This window comes from Protopterus annectens, chromosome 1.part1 (assembly GCF_019279795.1).
Source record: "Protopterus annectens isolate FY-2018-M chromosome 1.part1, PAN1.0, whole genome shotgun sequence".
Classification (NCBI taxonomy): domain Eukaryota; kingdom Metazoa; phylum Chordata; order Ceratodontiformes; family Protopteridae; genus Protopterus; species Protopterus annectens.
In genome coordinates this window covers 660731800-660753331 of record NC_056726.1, presented here as the reverse complement: position 1 = coordinate 660753331, position 21532 = coordinate 660731800, and the positions used below count along the sequence as shown (strand labels likewise).

Genomic DNA, 21532 nt, shown 5'->3' with positions numbered 1-21532 from the left:
GCATAGCAAAGATGCTGAATGGACAGAAGAAGTAAAAGAAAGAATAAGAAGTTCAAATGTACAGGATATGAAATGGGATGAAGTAACAGCCAGAGAGACTGAAACAAAATTAAGAAAAGCTCGTAAATAAAAAACTCCAGGCCCAGATGCAGTACCTAACTTCTGGCTAAAAGTATTAACATATTTACATGAAGATTTAGCCATGTGTAAGAACTATTTATATGAGCACCCTGAACAAACACCAGCGTGGTTAACAACAGGAAAAGCAATGATTCTGCTTAAGAGGGAACCTGCAAGCTATCCTAAAAACTATAGACCAATAACTTGCCTTCCAACGATGTATCAACTATACACTGGAAATGATGCTGATAGTTTATAGTCATTTAGAAGAAAACACAATCATGACAATAGAACAAGAGAGTAACAAAAGAAAGTGGAAGAAAGGATCATTTGTTGTTAAAGTTGTAATGGATAATTTTGAAAAGGGGAAGAATCTATATATGGCATGGATAGACTACAGAAAAGTATTTGACAGCATCCCACATTCATGGATTAAAGAGTGATATACACATGTATAAAATAAACCATGTTAAAGGACAAATTATTATCCCAGGGATAAAAATTCAGAGGAAGATATTCCAGCTCTTCTGTCTTGACATTAATCCATTAAGCTGTGTACTTAAAAGATTAGGTTATGGCTACAATTTGGCTCCCAGAAAACAACAAAGTGTAAAGACTTCTCATCTTTTGTGGATGATTTGAAACTGTATAGCTCATCAGATGAAGAACTAAAAGCACAACTGCAAGTGTTTAAAGCTTTTTTCAGATAATATAAGAATGTCATTTGGTCTTGATAAAAGATCAAAAGCAACCTTAAAAGCAAGAAAACTGCAGCACAGGAAAATATCAGTTTGGGACAAGAATATGATATAAAAGAACTTGAGCAAGAGGGGGTGTATAAACATTTGGGAATTGACGCAGGATCAACAAAAAGCAAGAATAAATGCAGAAATATTTTAGAAGACTAAAATTAATATTGAAAACAGCTCTGACATCTAGGAACAAAGTCCAAGCTATAAACCAATTTGCTGTTCCTGTTCTAATAGTTCTGGGGTGATTGAATGGCTCCAAAAGGTATTGGACGTGTTGGGCAGGAAAACAAGAAAAATGTTTCATGTTTATCAAACTATTAATAAAAATCAGTGTATACTAAGATTATATATTCCCCGTTATGAAGGAAGTACAGACCTCCTTGAAATTGATTATACATATAAATCTGCAGTCGTAAGACTGCATAAATATCTGCTGGCCTCACAAGATCCAAACATAGAGAAGGTTTTAAAACATGAGGAAAATGAGTCTAAGGTGACTTCCGTGCTTAGTTTAGTAGAAGCATATATTGGTGTCAAGTGGGAATGGAAATCAAACCAAAAATAGATAAAAATCAGGCAGCAACTGAATGTGCCAAAAAAAAAAAGAATATAAGGTGAAGGATCAGATGAAAAGGCAAGAAATGTGGAAAATCTATACATATAGTTGTAACTACAGAAAACTCCTGAAACAACCTCATGTCAATCAGAATCAAAGACAGGAATGGTTAAGGAGAGGAGAATTTAAACCAAAAGACAAAAGGTTTATATTGGTGGCCTAGGATAGTGGACTACGCACACATTTGTTTTCAAAGTCCTTTGAACATGTCGAAGACACAGACAAATGTAGGTTTTGTAAAACAGAATTGGAAACAGTTGTATATCTTGTTGCTGGGTATGATAGACTAATGGCAGAAGGCCTGTATACTGAAAGGCTTATAGTGGGGCAAGACTGATGTGATAAAGACAATGTGTAGTATCAGAAAAGACCAGGATCTATTGTACATATTACAAATAATAAACTGAAGATATCAGCACAAATAGAAAAATTGAGAAGAAGATATGTAGATAAATATAAAGGAAAAGTACAAAATAAGCAAATCGTTGATGACCCAAAAAGTTTTATAGAGAACTGTGAAACAAAGCAAAAAGGAATAGAAACACCACCAAAAAAGAAGAAATAGATGCATTTTGGAGAAAAGCCCTGTGGAACATAACAAAGGTGCTAAATGGAAAGAAAAAGTAAAAAAAAAACAGTAAGAGGTTCAAATGTGTAGTGTATGAAACGGGATGAAGTAATGATCACAGAAATTAAAACAAAATTAAGAACAGCTCCTAAATGGAAAAAAAACGCAGCCTGATGCAGTGCCTAACTTCTCGCTAATGTATTAACATCTTTACACAAAGATTTAGCTCTTAGTAAGAAGAACTACTTATATGCATTTCCTGAACTGACACCAACGTCATTAACAGTAGGAAAAATTATACTCCTCCTTAAGAGTGAATCTGCAAGCTATCCTAAAAACCATAGACCAATATCCTGCCTTCCGATGCTGTATAAACTCTGCACTGGAACTGATGCTGACAGAGTCTAAAGTCATTTAGAATAAAACTCAATTATGCCAGCAAAAGGAACATTTGTTAAATAAAGTCATGATGGAGAATTGTAAAAAGGGGAAGAATCTAAGTATGGCATGGATTGATTACAAAAAACACATTTGGCAGCATCTCACATACACTGGCAAAGGAGTGCTTACAGATGTATAAGGTACACTCTACATTGATCAATTACATTACACCATGATATAGTTGCAACCCACTTTTCAGATAGGACATGAAAAAGGACAAATTATTCCAGAGTAACTCTGTCACTGCTGCACTTTTGCCTTGTCCTTTACTCATTTAGTTGTCAGCTTAACAGATTAGGTCATGGTTACAATTTGGTTCCTAGAATACAACAAGGTGTAAAGATTCCCCTTCTTTTTGTGGATAACGTAAAACTGTATAGTTTATCAAATAAGGATCTGAAAGCACAACTGCAAGTGATCAAAACTTAGACAGATGATATAAGAATGTCGTTTGGTCTTGAAAAATGTGCAAAATCAACATTTAAAGCAGGAAAGCTGCAGCATCAAGACAATATAAGTCTGGAACAGGATGAGATATAAAGAAATCTGAGCTGGAAGGAGTGTGTAAATATTTGGGAATTGATGAAGGATTGACAATAAAACATGAAAAAATGAGAGCAAATCTCAGTAAGGAACATTTTAGAAGACTGAAAATACTGAAAACAGTCCTGACACCTAGGAACAAATTAAGCTGTAAATTAATTTGCTCTTCCTTACTTACTGTTTTGGGGTGATTGACGGCCCCCATCTGGAAGAGTTGGACAGAAAAAGGAGAAGAATGCTTCACACTTATCAAATGATGTATAAAAGTCATTGTATACCAAGATAATATATTCCTCATTCTGAAGGAGGTATGGGCCTCTTTGAAACTGATTACATAGATCTGCAGTTGTAGGACTGCATACATATCTACTGACCTCACCAGATCCAAACATAGTGAAAGTTTTAAAACATAAAGAGAATATGTCTAAAATGACTTCCCTGCTTAGTTTAGCAGAACCATATCAGTGTCAAGTAGGAATGGAAATCAGACTAGAAGTAGACAAAATCAGCCAGCAACTGAATGTGTCAAAAAAACTAAAATAAATAATATAAGAAATAGGAGAAGATGAGAAGGCAAGAAATGTGGAAAAGGCATAAATATAGTTGCAAGTACAGAAACTCCAGGAGTAACCTTGTATCGATCAAGATCTGGCACAGGAATGGTTAAGGAGAGATGAATTTAAACTAAGTGTTAAAATGTTAATATTTGTTGGCCCAGGATAGTGGACTACATACAAATTGGTTTACAAAGTCTAATGAACATGTGAGGAAAAACAGACAGATGTAGGTTCTGTAAAAGAACTGGAAACCATCACATATCTTGTTGCTGCATGTGATACACTAATGGCTAAGGTCATGTGTACTTAAAGGCATAATAATGTGGCAAGACTGTTGCCATGGGGATTGTGCAACTATTACAATATTGAAGTAGCTGAGAAGCTTTGGAAACATGAGCCACAAAGCACTATAGAGAATGAAAAGTTTATACCATGTGGGATCACCCATTACCAACAGTTAAAAAAGAAAAAAACAGATGTGAGAAAACCAAGTATGGTAGTCCATGAAAAGAAGACAAAGTAGCATTTATCACTGAAGTTATTACAACCAATAGTTAGCGTCTTGAGTACAGAGAGAGACAAAGTCGTACAATCCAGGAAGAAACAGCAATGTGTAAGAAAGATACCCAGACAGTTCCAGTAGTAGTAGGAGTAATAGGTCCCATAAAAAAATTAGTCTTATTTAGATATGCTACCAATACTTGTAACTCTGTATGACTTGCAGAAGGAGTCGGTTCTTGGGCACATTGCAGATGCTGCGAAGAGCACTTTTGACTAGTATCAAAGATTGAAACGATACTAATTTCACAAACTTTAATCATACTTTGACTTAGGAATGGGATCCATTCCCATCATAGTATTAGAAACACAAAAGACGTGGAGAAACTAAACTGAGGAGCTAATGGAATCTGTATCTGATTGTTGATGTTTATGCCACCTGTACTGGTATGGCATGTGTTGTGCCAGGTAGAAGACCTTTTCCTCTTACCCTTTGCAGATTACTAGAATATGGTAAATGTCATTGCCAAAAAGTAGTACATTTCCTTGAAAAAAAATACACCAGTCAATGCTAATTTCCCAATTAGTATACAATAAATATTAACCGACTTTGTGTATCACTAAAAGTAGTTCCTGCTGTGCTGTTCTGTCAGGATTGCCCATAAGATGTTTCTCTTTCCCTTTCATTGTTTGTGTGGGTATCACAGTAGCCGTATCATCATATTGTCTCCTAACACCTCAGAGTATCTGTGTTACTTCTATATGCTATCAAGCTGAATGGCACTGGAGAAGAAAGTGTGATTTCATCAACAGTCATATGATGTTTTGGCTGTTCAATGTATAGTGCCTTTTCTATATTTATCCAGTTAATACCCATACCTCCTTATGGAATCCAGACATTTTTTGGGGTCTTACTTCTTTAAATAACTGACTTACCAGCTAATAATAGGCAGTATTACAAAATGCAAGGGATATTTAACAAAATTACACTAATATTGTTAATGTAGGATGTCTGACAGTAGGAAAATGAATCACTGTTCCCTACTTATTCATATTTTTATGTTCATATTTTCATAACCAAGAGACTTGCATTCTATTGACTAATATGATGTGAAATGCTATGGTCAGAGGCAGGAAAATTCATTGTCTATATCCATTTATATCACAATATATTGGAAATATTGTAAGTTTTTGTTAGTAATTATGACAGTAAGCAATATTTCCATATGCACTTAGCAGTTCAAAAAACAAATTACTTACAAACTACTGCATGGCATGCATCAGGTGAAACCTTACATATTGGTGAAGAAAGCTGTCACTGATATTTGTGTAAACTGCACATCTTGACAGATACTCGTTGATGTTCATCGTGTTACACTGCTGCAGTCATTACACTTGGGTTATCCTGCCATCAGGCGGTCCCGTAGTCGGCCAGATTTCCAAAGTCTTGGTCCGGCGTCGGTTGCTGTTGCTTCTTCCCTGACGTCAGTGTGCCAGGGGTATATAAGATGCATCCAACGCCATTTTCTTCAGTCTTGCTGCGCGGTGCCCGAAGCAAAAGCAGTGCGCAAGTGCCAGATGGCTGACTCCTGAGATTTTCTAAGTCGACTTTCAGATCCGAAGTCTTCAATAAAGCTAAGTACCCCGTTGGGGAAACTTTTTTCTTGCCTCAGACCAATGTCAGAAAAAGTTAATTGTATTTCTTGTGGGAAGCAAATACCTCATAAGGGCTTCCACTCTTACTGTATTCCATGCCTAGGCCCTGGTCACGATGTCACTAGTTGTCGGTTTTGTGCTAGATTTAACAAACGCACTATAAACCGATGTTTTGATTTTGCTTTGCACTACTTTGGCCGAAGGTTCAGTTATACTATGCCGTCGGATCAACCAACGACCGCAATTCTGAAAAAATGCAAAGACAAGGATAAGGACAGGCATCCGAGGTCCAAAACTGATGACGAAGCCTCTTCTAGGCCAGTTGCCAGTTCGCCGGTTCTCAGTTAGGTGCTTTTGCAGCCCCTGACACCCGCTACTTCAGAGCCACAGGCTGCCTCTGTCTCCCACGTGGAGACAACTAGGCCTCTGGAAACTCAAGGTGTTGGGCCTACGGAAACTAATCCCTCAGATGGGTCCAGAGCTGCTGAGCAGGCATCGGCTTCTGAGGGTGTTTTCAGACCTTCACAACTTACCATTAAAGCAACAGCCAAGACAAAAACACCATTAAAGACAAAGAAGCAAGTACAACATTCTCCTGGACAGTCCTCCATGCCTAAGAAGCAGATGCTTAAAATGGCCGAATACCTCATTACTCTAATCAGGGGTTCCTATCCCCCTCCTGAGGAAAGGCCTAGGCAGGATACAGACTATGATTTCTCTGATCAGGTTTCCATTTCCTCTGGTTCCTCTTCAGACCAGGGATACTCTCTACCCCCCTATGAAGACTCTGATGCTGAAGAATCTTTCCCTTCAGCCTCTCCTCCTGAGGATTATTCTTTTGGGGAAACCTTACATACCATGAGGGAGCATTTCCATTGGGAAAGTCAGGATTATTCAGAATCCAAGAAAAGGCTCAGGGATTTCCTTTTATTGCCTCAGCACAGGCCCCTCGCTATTCCACCTGTGCTAGATATTGTGGATGATGTGTTCTCTGGATCCAGCTTATCTCCTGATTCTTTGCACCCTGCACCAGCCCAGCCAGATAGATATTATAGAGTCCCTGACTCTCACAAGTTTCTTTATAAAAACCCTTCTGCTGATCCAGAAACTATTTCCCAGGGTCCAAAAGAGGTTAAGGCTTCCATTGCAAAAAATCCAGTACCCTCTGACAGAGATTCCAGAGCTTTGGATAGATGGGGGAAGAAAGTTGCAACTTTAGCAGTAAGGGCTCTAAATTGCCAGTTTCACATGCTTAAGTACCAACAATATTTAATGGCTCAGTTAAAACAGAAAATGCTTGCAAGCTCAGAAGCTCCTGACTATAAAGAAATACAGGATGTATTGCATGCAGTTGAACAGGTGGGAAAACATACTCTGCAATGTGGTTTTGATTCCTTAGAGGCCTCTTGTAGAGCCGCACTTACACGTTCTGTGATTCGAAGACATGCTTGGTTAAAAGAACAGAGTTTACCTGACCATGTTAAGGCAAACTTATTGGATGCTCCTTTACAGCATGATACCTTGTTTGGTGTTAAGGCAGAAGAGGTGTTAAAGAAAATGGAGGATAAAGCTAAATCTATGCAAACAGTCAAATATTTCTTACAGGTACAGCCACCTCGATTTAGCAGAAATTGGCCTACAAAGAATTGGTCCTTTCCAGTGTCAGGCCACAGAGAGGCAGATACAGATGCCCAAGAGGCAGATCTCAACCCCAAGGCTCTAGCAGACAACGACAGTGGGGTACCTCAACCCCAAAAGGAGGTGAGGATAAGTCTCAACCTTACAGGAAACAGTCCCAATGACTTCCCCCTTCTTACGCCAAGCACTTCCCTTTTGGCAGCCCCCTTAGGGGGAAAACTAGCACTTTTTTCTCAATTGGCAAACAATCACCCAAGACAAATGGGTTCTGAATATTGTGTCTCAAGGTTACAGGTTCCACTTTCACACTTTACCAAGGCTAAAAGGAATGCCAAACCTGCCACAAAATCAATGGGCAGAGGCTCAAAAACAAGTTTCAGCCCTCATGGACATGAGAGCTATTCAAAACGTACCACAGCAGGAACAAGGACAAGGATTTTACTCAAGACTCTTCCTGGTCCCCAGAAAGGACAAAGCCTGGAGACCCATACTAGACCTTTCAGCTCTAAATACTTACCTGGTTGTTCCGAAATTCAAAATGTTGACACTACAGCAGCTTCTTCCCATGCTGGGCAAGAAGTCTTGGCTTGTTACTCTGGACCTCAAAGTGACATACCTGCATGTCCCTATCAGACAAAATTGCAAAAGATACCTCAGATTCTAAGCTGGTACAATGCACTACCAATTCCCTGCACTGCCCTTTGGCTTATCTACTGTGCCCAGGGTCTTTACAAAGTGCCTGGCACCAGTAATTGCATTTTGCAGACAAAAAGGAATTCAAATATATCCATACCTGGACGACTGCCTCATTCAAGCAGAGACAAAGGACATTCTTCTAAAGCATCTGGCGTTTGTAAAAAGCTTGCTAATTTCTCTAGGGTACACAGTAAATGAAAAGAAGTCAAAACTAGTGCCCTCACAGCAGATTCTATTCCTGGGTGCCAGCTTAAATACAACGGCCCAGATGGCTTATCTCACGCCAGACAAACAAGGACAACTGACTCAATTACTGGCAAAGAAGTCCCATCTCCCTGCAAGAAAAATTCTGCAGGCCCTGGGATTCATGGCATCCTGCATACTACTAATTCCATATGCCAGACTGCATATGAGGAAATTACAATGGTACCTAAAAAGTGTTTGGACTCAACACTCTCACAGCTTAGAAGCAGTAATACCAATAATTCCCTGCCTACAACAGGATTTTTGATGGTGGGCACAGGCATGTCACCTCAACAAGGGTCAGACTTTCACTCTACCCACAGCCAGGCTGACTCTAACAGATGCTTCGGATTACGCCTGGGGAGCACACATGGCAGGAAAATGTATTCAGGGGAAGTGGACCACAGACCAAATGCATCTTCACATCAATGAAAAAGAGATGTTGGCTATTCAAAATGTCATAACAGCTTTCAAGGACCTTCTGCATCCAGGACAATTATTAAGGACAGACAACACCACAGTAATGTGGTACATAAACAAGTAAGGGGGCACTCATTCTTATCCCCTATGCAGGCAAGCCATGACCTTGTGGAACACAGCTCTAACTTATCAAGTTCATCTGCAAGCACAATTCCTGCCAGGAAAGAAAAATACTCTGGCAGATGATCTAAGCAGAAATATCATGGAACCTCACGAATGGAAATTGAATCCACAAATCTTCAGCATGGTAATGCAAAAATGGGGATGCCCAGACATAGATCTTTTTGCCTCCCCACTGAATTGGCAACTACAAAAATTCTGCACAAGGACTTACCACACACAAGCATGGAAAGTGGATGCTCTCTCATTCAGCTGGAAAAGCCTAAAAGTGTATGCCTTCCCACCACTGCCTCTCCTTACAAAGGTACTCCTAAAAGCCAGACAAGAAAAACCACAAATGATCTTGATTGCTCCAGACTGGCCATGCCAGCACTGGTACCCAATCTTAAAGAACTTAGCTCAAGGCCCACCATGGATTTTACCTCAAATTTCACACCTTCTGACTCAACAAAACAATCAGATCCTGCATGGCCAGCTCAAAACTCTAAACCTGGCTGCATGGCAGATTCATTAGTCAAACAGGCAACACCTCTCTCTAAAGCTGTTATGGATGTCATTTTGGAGGCCAGGAGGCCTGGCACCAGGAAATCTTACTCGGAAAAATGGAAGAGATTCTGCGGCTGGAACCAGGCTCGAAGCCTTGACCCTCTTGTCCCAAACATATCTCAGATTTTACAATACTTAACTGAGATGCTGGACAAAGGCCTATCCTTCTCATCAATTAAGATCCACGCCTCTGCCATTTCAGCACATTACAACATGGATCCTCCTTTATTCTCTAATCCCTTGCTAAAGCAGTACCTCAGATGGGCTAAAAACATAAGACTGCCCCGGAGAGCACCAACACCAACTTGGGACCTCAATTTTGTTTTGGAAAAACTGACCCTGCCACGTTTTGAGCCAGCCAATACAGCCAATCTAAACTTTTTATCATGGAAAACAGCTCTGCTGCTGGCAGTAACTTCAGCACGAAGAGTCTCAGAGCTACAGGCATTAATGGCAGTGGAACCTTTTATTATTTTTCATCAGGACAGGGTTTCTTTAAGCAGAAACCCTACCTTTATGCCAAAGGTGGTATTTAGTGTGGCTCTTAACCAAACCATCCATTTGCCAACTTTTTATCCAAACCCCCAGAATAAAGGGGAGAAACTTCTGCACTCTTTGGACATACACAGGCAGCTACACTTTTACTTGGACAAAACAAAAGCTTTCAGAAAAACTGAGCAACTGTTTGTAGCATATGCTGCAGGATCACAGGGCAAGGCTATCTCAAAGCAAACTATCTCCAAATGGATAGGACCCTGTATTCGTTACTGCTACACACAGCATGGAAAATCAGTGCCTAATAACATTAGGCCACATTCTACCAGAGCAACAGCCACTTCAACAGCCTTTCTCAGAGGAGTACCAACCAAGGAAATTTTGGAGGCTGCAACTTGGAGTTCAGTGCACACCTTTACCAAGCATTACCACTTGCCTCTTTACTCTAAATCCAGAGCAGGATTTGCCACTGCAGTTCTGCAGGGCCTCATAGCCAATCCTAATTCTTTATAGACCAGCCACCCAACCTTAGCTTTGGGATTCTACCCAAGTGTAATGACTGCAGCAGTGTAACACGATGAACATAGTACAGTTCACACTGCTGCAGTCCATGTTACCCTCCCTCCATCCCCTCTGTCCTAGCTGGACTTATCTATTCCTTTCTATCCTATACAACCTTTGTGATGTATTTGCTTGTAACTGAAAGTATTGTTTTTATTTTATATATATGTTGTATTAGCTATATGTATTGCCTATCTCCTTGGGGGCACCTGACGTCTGGGGCAGGAAAAACTGAAGAAAATGGCGTCGGATGCATCTTGCATACCCCTGGCACACTGACGTCAGGGAAGAAGCGACAGCAACCGACGCCGGACCAAGACTTTGGAACTCTGGCCAACTGCGGGACCGCCTGACGGCAGGATAACCCAAGTGTAATGACTGCAGCAGTGTGAACACTCAAACATCTACATTTATGGTAGGTACAAAACTGTACTTTATTTATATTACTAATTATACAATCAAGCATCTGTTTTCATATGTCTGTAAATATCTCAAAAAATAATCCATCCAGTGAGGATTTTTTGCTGTCATGTCAAAGCTTATGTCTGATTAACAAACGTATACTAACAATACACATCTAGGTTGTATAGTTTACAAGGTATTACAACTTTTTTATGAAAGTTTAGCAAAAAATATAACCCTCACTTTGTGTGCATTATAATATAAAGACCGTGCATGCATTGACTGTTATTGCTATAACAGATACTTACTTATTAAAGTACTAGTTGAACAGTTCTGATAGATTTTATTTTTCATAAAATACTTCATTTGTTCATATTATGCTTTTAAGTGTGACATTCCACACCAGTTGGTACTAATGAGTTAACTGCATGGTTGTATCTTAAGTATGTGAAAATGGGACATGTGGGTATGTGACTGGGTAGTGTTATTAGGGGAATCTGTGATACAAGCTTCTAACTGTATGCAAATATGTTCACGCAAAGATCTGAGAAGTGTGGCAAATTAAACTGCAGGCAAAAACATGTTGTCAAAGTAAATGTTAATAAAATGACAAGAGGTATGTTAGAGCTGCATTAGTTTTGCTATGCAGATTGTATATCCTGTAACAGAATATTCTTAGCATGTAGTGCATGTTTTGCAGATAGGATTCTTCAAGGAAACATTAATTAATCATCTGAGAAGATCATTGTTTTGCAGAAGTAAGCTGACCTTTATCTCGATTCACATTTAGACTTTCATTTGACAGAATTATCACCATGATGTGATTTTGTTTCTGCTGTATGATACAGATATGACTTAATCACCAGTATAAAGTTTGTGTCCAAATCATTTGTCACAGGCTTAATCTAATCTGACAGGTAAGGAAAAGAGGCGGTCCAGTAACACAGATAAATACCCCCTCCAGCACGTTATCTAGGACCTTGCTCACTCAGCGCTAGTTGTTTAAAATTGACGGTTCAATGTCTTAATACATCTTACAATGGGAATATTCTGATTTATCATAGTGCATTTCTCTGTAATGCAATGCTTTTATTTCTATACTTTAGTAATTGTGCTCTAGAGACTGATCGATATCCTGGAATTCATGTATTTTTTTTTGTTGTATGTGGGGGTGTGTGGGAGGTTGGAGTGGTTAGCACTGAGTAACGGACAGAGTATCCTCATAAGTAATTTTATAGAGTAACATTTCTATGCTTGTCTAGTGAGAGACATTTTTTGAGATGTGTATTCAGTGAAGTAAACATTTATTTTAGACAGCTGGTCTTGAGTAACAAAGCTTATGTCACCATTTCATATCTTTGGCAACTGATATACTATTTACCCAGTAACTTTCAATACTGAAATAGCTATAATGATTTGTCTTGTACTAAATTATGCCATACTCTGCAATTCCGTAGTTGTTCACAGAATCACAACCAGGATGCATGTAGAATCAAATAGAATTTAAAGACATATATTTTATCCTAGATATTATTACATCACATCATTTTTGTGGGATATTTTGAGACATGTATGGCAAAATGCAGACCAGTTACATGTATGGTAGCCATGTCTGCAAATTAAGCAGCTATGAGAATTTGGAGTAAGGTATTCCAGAATGAGATTCCAGATTTATGGCATTTCTGTCTATTTGGACTTGAGAACGCAAGTTTGAAATTGCTTAAAGAAAAAGAAATCATGGAATAATAGCTAGTGGGGGTGGAAGTTAGAAGGAAAATAGCACCAGCATGGAATTAAGGGAACAGGGAGGAATACACAAAGGAGGAGATGAAAGTGTGGCTGAATGAGGTGGGACTTAGGAACAGAGAGGGGATGGAGAGAGGGGTTGGACAGAGAGGGGATGGAGAGTGGGGTTGGACAGAGAGGGGATGGAGAGAGAGGTTGGACAGAGAGGGGATGGAGAGAGGGGTTGGACAGAGGATGTAAGAAATGGAAAAATAGATGGGAAGCACAGCAAAACAGGTCACAGATGAAGTGAAAATGGGAAAAGGAAATGCTACATATAATCTGAGAGATTAGTTAAGGGATAAGACATACACAAGGCACACAAAGGAAGACACAATAAACTGAATGTCAGTAAATGAGAAGAAGAAGAGATTGAAGAGTGACAGAGACTGTTGTGAAACGAGAGAGGATGTAATGGAAGTTAAAAGCACGGATAATGAGGAAGGTATGTCTTATTAAATGATTCAATAAAATTGTTATGAATATGTATGGGTTTAATACTGTTTAAAATGTAAGTCTTGCTTATGGAAACTATGATATAATAATGTGAGCATATTGAAATGTGTTGACAACTATGGAAATAATAAAAAATGGTAACTGTGTTTTTATGGGATATATGTTTTATTTTATAGAATGTAACTGAAAAGATGCAGATGGACTTTTTTTTACATACAAGACCTAGAACACAAGGCTGTTTTTATCATTTGCAACCTTATTACAATAACTCTCATTACAAATAAGAGACAGGTTCTCACAAGGTAGTATTAAGATAGCTTTATAAGAATTTAAAAAATATGGTACTCCACTTCTAAATGATATTCATTGACACAGTATGAACTTGTACTAGGCAAACCTGTTTGCAGTTATGAAGACTGCAATAATTCTAGCTATGTTGTAGCACCTATTCAGTTCCCTTCAGTTGTCTGCTTGAGAAATGTCCCAAGCTGAGTGGTGGATTCAGACATCATGAATTATTAATGAATGTTTCCTGGGAAAGAGTATCAAATCAGGGCCCCAGTGAAGGAGCAGACCTTGTCTTTGCAGCCTCAGCATATATATTAGTGGCAGAGAGAGAGAGAGAGATGTCTGAGGGTGCGGAAGGTCTGAGGTCCCTGGTATATTGCATGATGATTATCAGACAGTTTACATCCCTATGCTGACTGAGAGTGTGCACCTTGTATATCAAGATGGATATAAGGAAGGTGACTACATGTCTGATGGGTAGCTCTGCAGTTACATTGATAGTGAGTCAGTGGGATTGGCTATTCTTAACTTTGTGATAAATCACCAGATTGTGTTCTATGCCTTCTATAATATTTGTAGATTATGTGCAGCTGTAAAACCCAAAGTTTCCTGAGTATTACTGAGTAACAAAACAAAGACCACACAAAAGTGCTGGACATACATGAGATAGGAGACGAGTAGTTAGGATTCAGGTCAGGACGCAGCATAGCTGACGCAATGCTTGCAGTGTGGCAAATGGTGGAGAAGAAGCTGCAGAGGAAGTTGTCAGCTAATTGTTTCTATTCTGATTAACTCAAGTGTAATACTAATGAAAGTGCGCAATAAAAAGTTGCAGAGTCCAGTTTCTGCTTTGGAGTGCGTTCTTTTAGGTTCATATGTTAATAGGTAGGTACTAGGCTATCAGCCCTGGGGTCTATATAAGCCTAGCCAAAAAGGTTCCCTGGCTTTCGCCACCTAAGAAAATTATTTTACTGTGCCTCTGTCAAGCAGTGGTGTAGAAGTGATCCCCAGGGTGAGTTTTCTATTTCCAATCCAGTCGTCAAGGGTTTTCTTAGAGGGCCAGTGAGGAGCTTTACTTGACAGGAATGGGTAGTTTGTTCCAGAGTATGGGAAGTCTCTGGGACAGGAATTTATCCCTCCAGCATGTTCTATTTATTGTGGTGAGAAGGTTTAGGTCCGTGGAGCATGTGGTTCAGAGAGAATGGGATTTCTTTAAGTGTAGCATGTCCAACAGCTCTGGGTTTGACATAGCTTTGTATGTTAGGCAGAGATCGCTTCTGAGTAGGTGATATGTGACGGAGTAAAGCTGGAGTTTTTTGAGACTGTCTGCGTATGGCATCTATCTGAGGCCGGTAATCCTCTTAGTGAGGTATTTTTGTGGCCTTTCCAGTTGTTGTAGGTGTCTTGTGAGATACATGCCAATCATGGCATTGTACTCTATAATGGGTCTGATGGGGGATGAGTAGAGATGACCAATGACCTCCTTTTTTCTAGAGGAGAACCCTTTTGTGATGAGGTGTGCCACGTAGAAGGATTTTCTGACTACTGTGGTGATGTGGTTATCAAAGGAGAGACTACTGTCCACCTGTGTCACGAGGTCTCTTATCACACTTTAAGTGTTTTGTGAGCTACCGCCTATGTGGTAGTTCATGGGTACTGAGTTTTTCCCAAAGGGGATGACAGTGCACTTCCTGGCATTGAGCTTGAGGCCATGACTTTGACACAAAGCATCTGTCTCTGTGAAGCCCATTTGTAGAATGTCTACATCATTAGGTGATTTCTATTATGGCTTCCAGTTTGCAGTCATCTGTGAACTTTGTTAGCCAAAGACCTTCTGTGTTGGCCTGCACTTCAGAGAAGTAGATGCTGAACAGGAGAGGACCCAGGACCGAACCCTGTGGTACTCCACTTGTTACTGGTCTGAAGTCTTTGTTATTTTATTAGTTTTAAGTGTATTCATGTTATTAAGCTGCAGATGAGGAAATAGTACAATTGGGCACAGAGAAACATATAATAAGGTCCTAAAAAGATGATTTGGACAGTCCTGTGATAGTTTGAAGACCCAGAAACATTTGCGTAATTAATGTTGGCTGTGTACAGGAGACTGATTACAAAATTACGGACAATGCTCAGACTTAACAGGGTGTTACCATTATGAGTAGATATGCATCGTAGCTGTAAGTTCACTCTTGTTCAAAGTGGTAATGGATTACATCATCATACTGGTCATAGGGGACACATCAATAATGCTGCTGCATGTAAAAGATGACAGTACAGGTAGACTTAGGCTGATAGTGCTACATGTGTGAATCAGCCTGGGTCAGCACAGTGGGAATATTCGCAACTGAGACTTCAACCAGATAGTTCAGCCATCATCATGTATACTGGACGGCTAATAAAGGAATGTAGTTTAGCATCTGCTTACCTAATGTCTTTCTGCTGGAAATGAGGGCTTGACACTTTTTGTACCATCTGGTTTTAGCTTTATAAACTGGCTGCAGGCTCTGCCAACAGATGTCTGAGTGAAATGCATCTGTAGCTCATAATTAACCCACTGCACAATTGGCAGATGCCAAATGCTCAGTAGTGTACTAGCATTCTGAAAGGAGTGCCAATACTGCATTTGTGATCATGGCTAAGGATCTTTGTGTGTGGTATTTTAGCAATAGCATGCTGCTTGTTACATTTGTAGCAAGCAGTTTGCTACAGCTTCAGAGCACAAATGGTTTTGTATATGTATGTGTGTGTTTTTGAAGAACTGCAAAGGATATCGGATGACTTTAAGGTTTGATTCAGTCTTTGCAAATTATCACTTGGTCAGACCTTTTCAATTAGTAAAGGCACTGCACTATTCAACAGTTCTTCAATTATTCAACAATTGTTAGAAAAACTATGCTGAAACTCAAGTCTAAAAATAACCATACATATAGAAACCTACAACAGATATAAACTAACACCATTAGTAATATGCTGTAAATCTAAACCCTGAACTTTACATGTTCAGATACCATAGCCACAGCAACACCCTTGGTACCGAGCTACATGCTCTAAGGACCTAAACCTTTTCACCACAATAAACAGAACATGCCGGAGGGATAGATTCCTTTCCCAGAGACTTCCCATACTCTGGAATAAACTGCCTATCTATATCAAACAAAGCTCCCCATTAACACTCTTCAAGAAAAATCTTGATGATTGGATGGGAAATAGGAAATTCACCCTGGGGATCACTTCTGTGGCTCTGCTCGACAGTGGCACAGGAAAATCATTTTCTTGGGTGGCAAAAGCCAGGGTACCTTTTTGGCTGGGGCATGTACAGGCCCTAGGGCCGATAGCCTAGTACCTACCTATGAACCTATGGTAGCATCTGAAATAATCTGTAAATGTTCAACTAAAATTAAGTTTCAAAACAATGCAGATTAATATTGAGTCATCTGCCTTTATTACAATTCATGAAACGTTAACAGATCTCCACAGAAAGTTGTAGATGATGGCTGTGGAACACAAATTAATAATGGAATGAACAGAAAATAAAAAGAAAAAATCTACTCATATTAGCCTAAATGTACAAAAGTCTTAAAAATATGAAAAGTACATTACACAATAAAGAAAGAAAAAAGGACATTTCATGTTATTTTTTACACATTAAAGTATAAAGAATATTCAGTAAATCTTGTCCACCCTTCCATGAAAATGCATATACCAACATCAGTGCTGAAGTAAATTAATCAATTAGTTTTCTCAAAACAACAACAGCAAAAAACATAATCACACTAATCCATGATGTCCAACAGCCATTCTATAAGTGCATAATGTGAAGTGCTCTTGTTTCCAGATTACCTGCTGCAAGAAGGTACCCGGATATTCCAGTCTGTCAGCAAACCTATATACAGAAACACATGCTCACGCACGCGCACACACACACACACACACACACACACACACACACACACACACACACACACACACACACACACCAGGCTAAGCTACCCAAATTAAGACCCAAGTCTACCAGCATGATATAAAGATACTAAAGTGTCCCTATAATAAGTCTTGCAAGTAGTAAAACTCCAAATCTCCGGAAATCAGAAAAAGAATTGGCACTCAAACAAAACTACTGAGTATCACAAAACATACTGCAGACTATGTTTAGGGGAGTAGGACAAATCCAGAGTAATATAGACCCGTAAGTCTACTTTCATGTTGTGGAAAAATAATGAAGAAGGTAATATTGGATAAGTTATTGTCAGAACTAGATAGGGTGGAACTTGAAACCATATTTATTTATGTATTTTACATTTGTTGACTGGGATAGTCCGACTGAATACATATCCATTTTCAGCGAAGGCCTGGGGAGAAAAGCTCCAAATGCAACATACAGAAAAGATAATACAGAAAAAATCATAATATCAATATATGTTGCAAACAGTTTACAGACTCTGTTCAGTCAAGCAAGTTATACATTCATCATTATTAAACTTATATAAGTATCTAAATTAACAATTATGTCACAGATTGTATGTAGTATAAAGTATTGTGTGGCACACAATTATAGAAAGGAGCTAGTCAGGATTAAAACAATTTTTATTTTATTTATTTTCCATTTGTTTACTGGGTTAGTCCAACTGGAATCAAGGTGACCATTTTCAGTGGAGGCCCGGGGAGAAAAGCTCCAAATACATAGTAAAAAATTATAAAAAATAATAAAAAAAAAATTATATATTTTGTACAATGAGCATAGAACATATAAATGGAGTAAAAATCATTTTATATATATATATTGATAGCAGCATGCATATTTTGAAAACAGATCTATTACCACCTGTAACATGATGTTCTACTTACTTGTCTTTTGGCTTTTCCCAGTTAGGGGTCGCCATAGCAGAACTCCGGTCTGCTAATGTTTGGCAGTGAATTTTTACGGTGTTGAGTTGCCAGCCCGATGCCCAACCTTCAAAGAAGGCACACCCATTCACACACGCACCTACCTGCATGTCTTTATACGTTACTCAACCGCAGGGCGGATATGCAGACTCCACACAGTAGGCGCTCCAGCCGAGAATCGAACAGGAGAACCTCTTGCTGTGAGGCGACAACGCTAATGATGTTCTATAACAATATAATAGCTATGAATGAAAAATTGTCTTGTGATGTAATTTATATAGATTTAACTTCAGCATTTGACAGGGTCATACAAAAAACACTGATCAATAAATTAGTACAACTAGGTATTTGATGTACTCTTGATAAGATGGATAACTGCATGGCTTATAAATAGGACATGGCAAGTATCATACAGCAAGTGGACAGGTGAAATCCTTGGTTACAGTCAGGGTGTCCCACAGGGCTCTGCCCTAGGCTATTACTTGTTTAGATTGTATCTTTCTGACCTAACTTTTTCATCTGAGGTGTTCTATAGTCTATATGCAGATGACCTGATATTGGGTAAACTGATTACATGTGTTTCAGATAGGGCATGTCTGCAAAATAGCTTGACTAAAATGATCATTTGGGCACAGGAGAATAATGTGCTGATAAATACATCAAAAACTAAGCATATGAGATTTGGGAGAAATAAACTGAAGGGTAAATATTCAATACAGGACACAATGATTGAAACTGTAGACTCATTTAAGGACCTGGGTATATGGGTAGATTCAGCTATGAGGTTTTCTAATCATATCAGACAATTGGTTAATGATAGTTATAGAACTATAGGTTGTATAAAAAGACTTGTAAAGTCTAGGAAATAAAAAATGATGAAGTAATTGTTTGTTGGTTACATTAGACCTAAACTTGAGTATGGAATAACAATATGGAAACCCTATAAGAAAACAAGCATGAGTAAACCGTAAAGAGTACAGTGGAAATACACCAAGGGCATCCATTGATGTGAAAATTTAAGTTATTATGAAAGACTAAAATATCTCAATTTATACAGTGCCTCTTATAGAGGACATCTTATTCAAGTATATAGGGCATTTAGAGACAACTACCTCTGGGAATGTTTTGGGTTATCAAAAAGTACTAGAGAATCATCATTCAATCTATGTAGAAGATTCTATAGGAATGAGAAGTGTACTAATTGGTTCTCTGGCAGACTAGCTGATGCATGGAACAGACTACCTAATTACATTAAAGCAAATGCTAGTTTAGATATTTTTAAAAACAGCCTGGACACATTATGGGAACAAGTGTTATGATATATTGGCAAGCTAGAAGGGCTTTTAATGCCCGTGCTTGAAATATTTGTATGTATGTAATATATGTTCCTGAATCAACAAAAAATGCTTTAAATCATAATCAAGCAACCGTAAAATACAAGACATAATATCCTTTTATGCCTACATAATGATGCTTGTTCATAAGGTAAAATAATGTTATAGAGAGCTTCAAATGTTCAGCTGATCAAATTAGACAGCTCAGATGTGTTCCCAATCACTTTTATCCATAGAAAATCACTGCTAGTGCAAAACAGCAGCAATAACACTGTGTGCGACCTTTGTCATTTATCCAGTGCTGCTGAGAGTATGGAATTGGTATATATAAGTCTGGGAGGATTGTGGGGTTTGTCACCCACACTGGACGTGGAAGGGGTCTTGTACCCTGCAAAAAAAAAGGTTTGACTGGTTGTTTTTGTTCTGTCGAATCTTCACCAACGTTTAACTCGGTGACATGCACAGTAACTTGTTCTAGTTCCCTTCCAGACAAAAAAAATATGTGAAATGAAGTTGTCACATACTACGGATTACCACAAGTAGAGAATAGTGAAATGCATTACATGAAATGATGCTTGAGGGGAAAGAAAACAATGGAATATTTGTGATAAATACTGTAAGAATTGGAAACTTACGTGTGATACATAGCTGTCATATTCTGACAGCTAAACCAATTCATGTAATAACCTGCTATCCCCTAATTCTGTATTCCTATATGTGTACATGGTTTGGGCACTTTTGAGCCAAATGTTTAAACATTGACATCTCTTCAGTTAAATTGCTGTGGTTGACAGAAACAGATGGTCGACAGGTGTGCAGGATCATCACTCCACACTTAGGAGAATATGCCCTTTTCCAGGGGACTGTGTGCTCTCAATGTAAATAGGTGATGTGTGGGTGCAGAGGAGATCACCCCCCTACAAAAAAATATATATTTTTTTATTTTGCATACTCATGCTCTGTAGATTGTCAATGTTTAGTCGACAACAGTTCAGATGCCAATATTTTGACATTTCAATTTAGGCTCCTACATCTAGCTATATATCTGTATATCTATATCTATCTAATATATATATATATATATATATATATATATATATATATATATATATATATATATATATAAAAGATAGATATATAGATATACAGACAAAATTCCCAGCCATCTATTATGTTGATTACATTTCAGCAGTTTTGGGGATTTATTTATGGTTAGGAAAATGTATCTCTCTGCTTTTTGAATAGAAAAAGTATTTCTCTTCTAAAAAGGTATACCTACTCAGTAATTATTACTGTTTTAGATATCAACAATATTGAATTGATGCTTAAAAATCTAGGACATAGAAATATCTGACCAGAGGGAAAACATGAACTAAGGTAAAAGCAGAAAAAAATGAAACTGTATGATTTCTTGGATTATACTATGCTTTTTATGATTTTTATTTTGTGTTTTGGTATGTTTTGTATTGGTTTGTGAAGCAGGATGAGTTTGAAAAGGGATCAGTACCAGTCCTGTAATCCATTTAGCAAACTACAGATCCATAAAATAAATAAACGGAGAACATTTACAGATTTTACAATGGTCAAAGGGAAAAAATACCTGTTTTATTTCTTTGAAGAATGTAACATTTATCTGCGGTACATATTTTGCTGTGTAGAATGAATACCAAGAACATAAGGCTTATGGCTGTAAAATAACAAGTGCTGTAGAAATGTTACCTAATGGGACTTTCAGAAAACTGATGATTCGTTCTTTTTGTTCCTTCAGGGATGAATTCGCTGCTTGCATTTTCTGTGCCTTAGAGCACCCAGAAAAGACAGATTACAACGTTGAGATATTGGCTAAGGTACAT

The 21532-nt window shown here is 38.4% G+C and overlaps 1 protein-coding gene across 2 annotated transcripts in view; it reads left to right on the top strand.

The window, feature by feature from the left end:
- The window catches only part of PHF24 (PHD finger protein 24), a 1962240-nt gene that overhangs the window by 596505 nt on the left and 1344203 nt on the right, over window positions 1–21532 (top strand). Inside the window, exon 1 of one of the 2 annotated variants that reach the window (XM_044077487.1) lies at window positions 21479–21526. The exons of the other annotated variant lie outside the window; for it this stretch is intronic. The gene's annotated coding sequence lies outside the window, so the exon portion shown is untranslated. Of the gene's footprint in view, window positions 1–21478; window positions 21527–21532 lie in introns of those variants that run through there. 2 annotated transcript variants of the gene reach the window in all.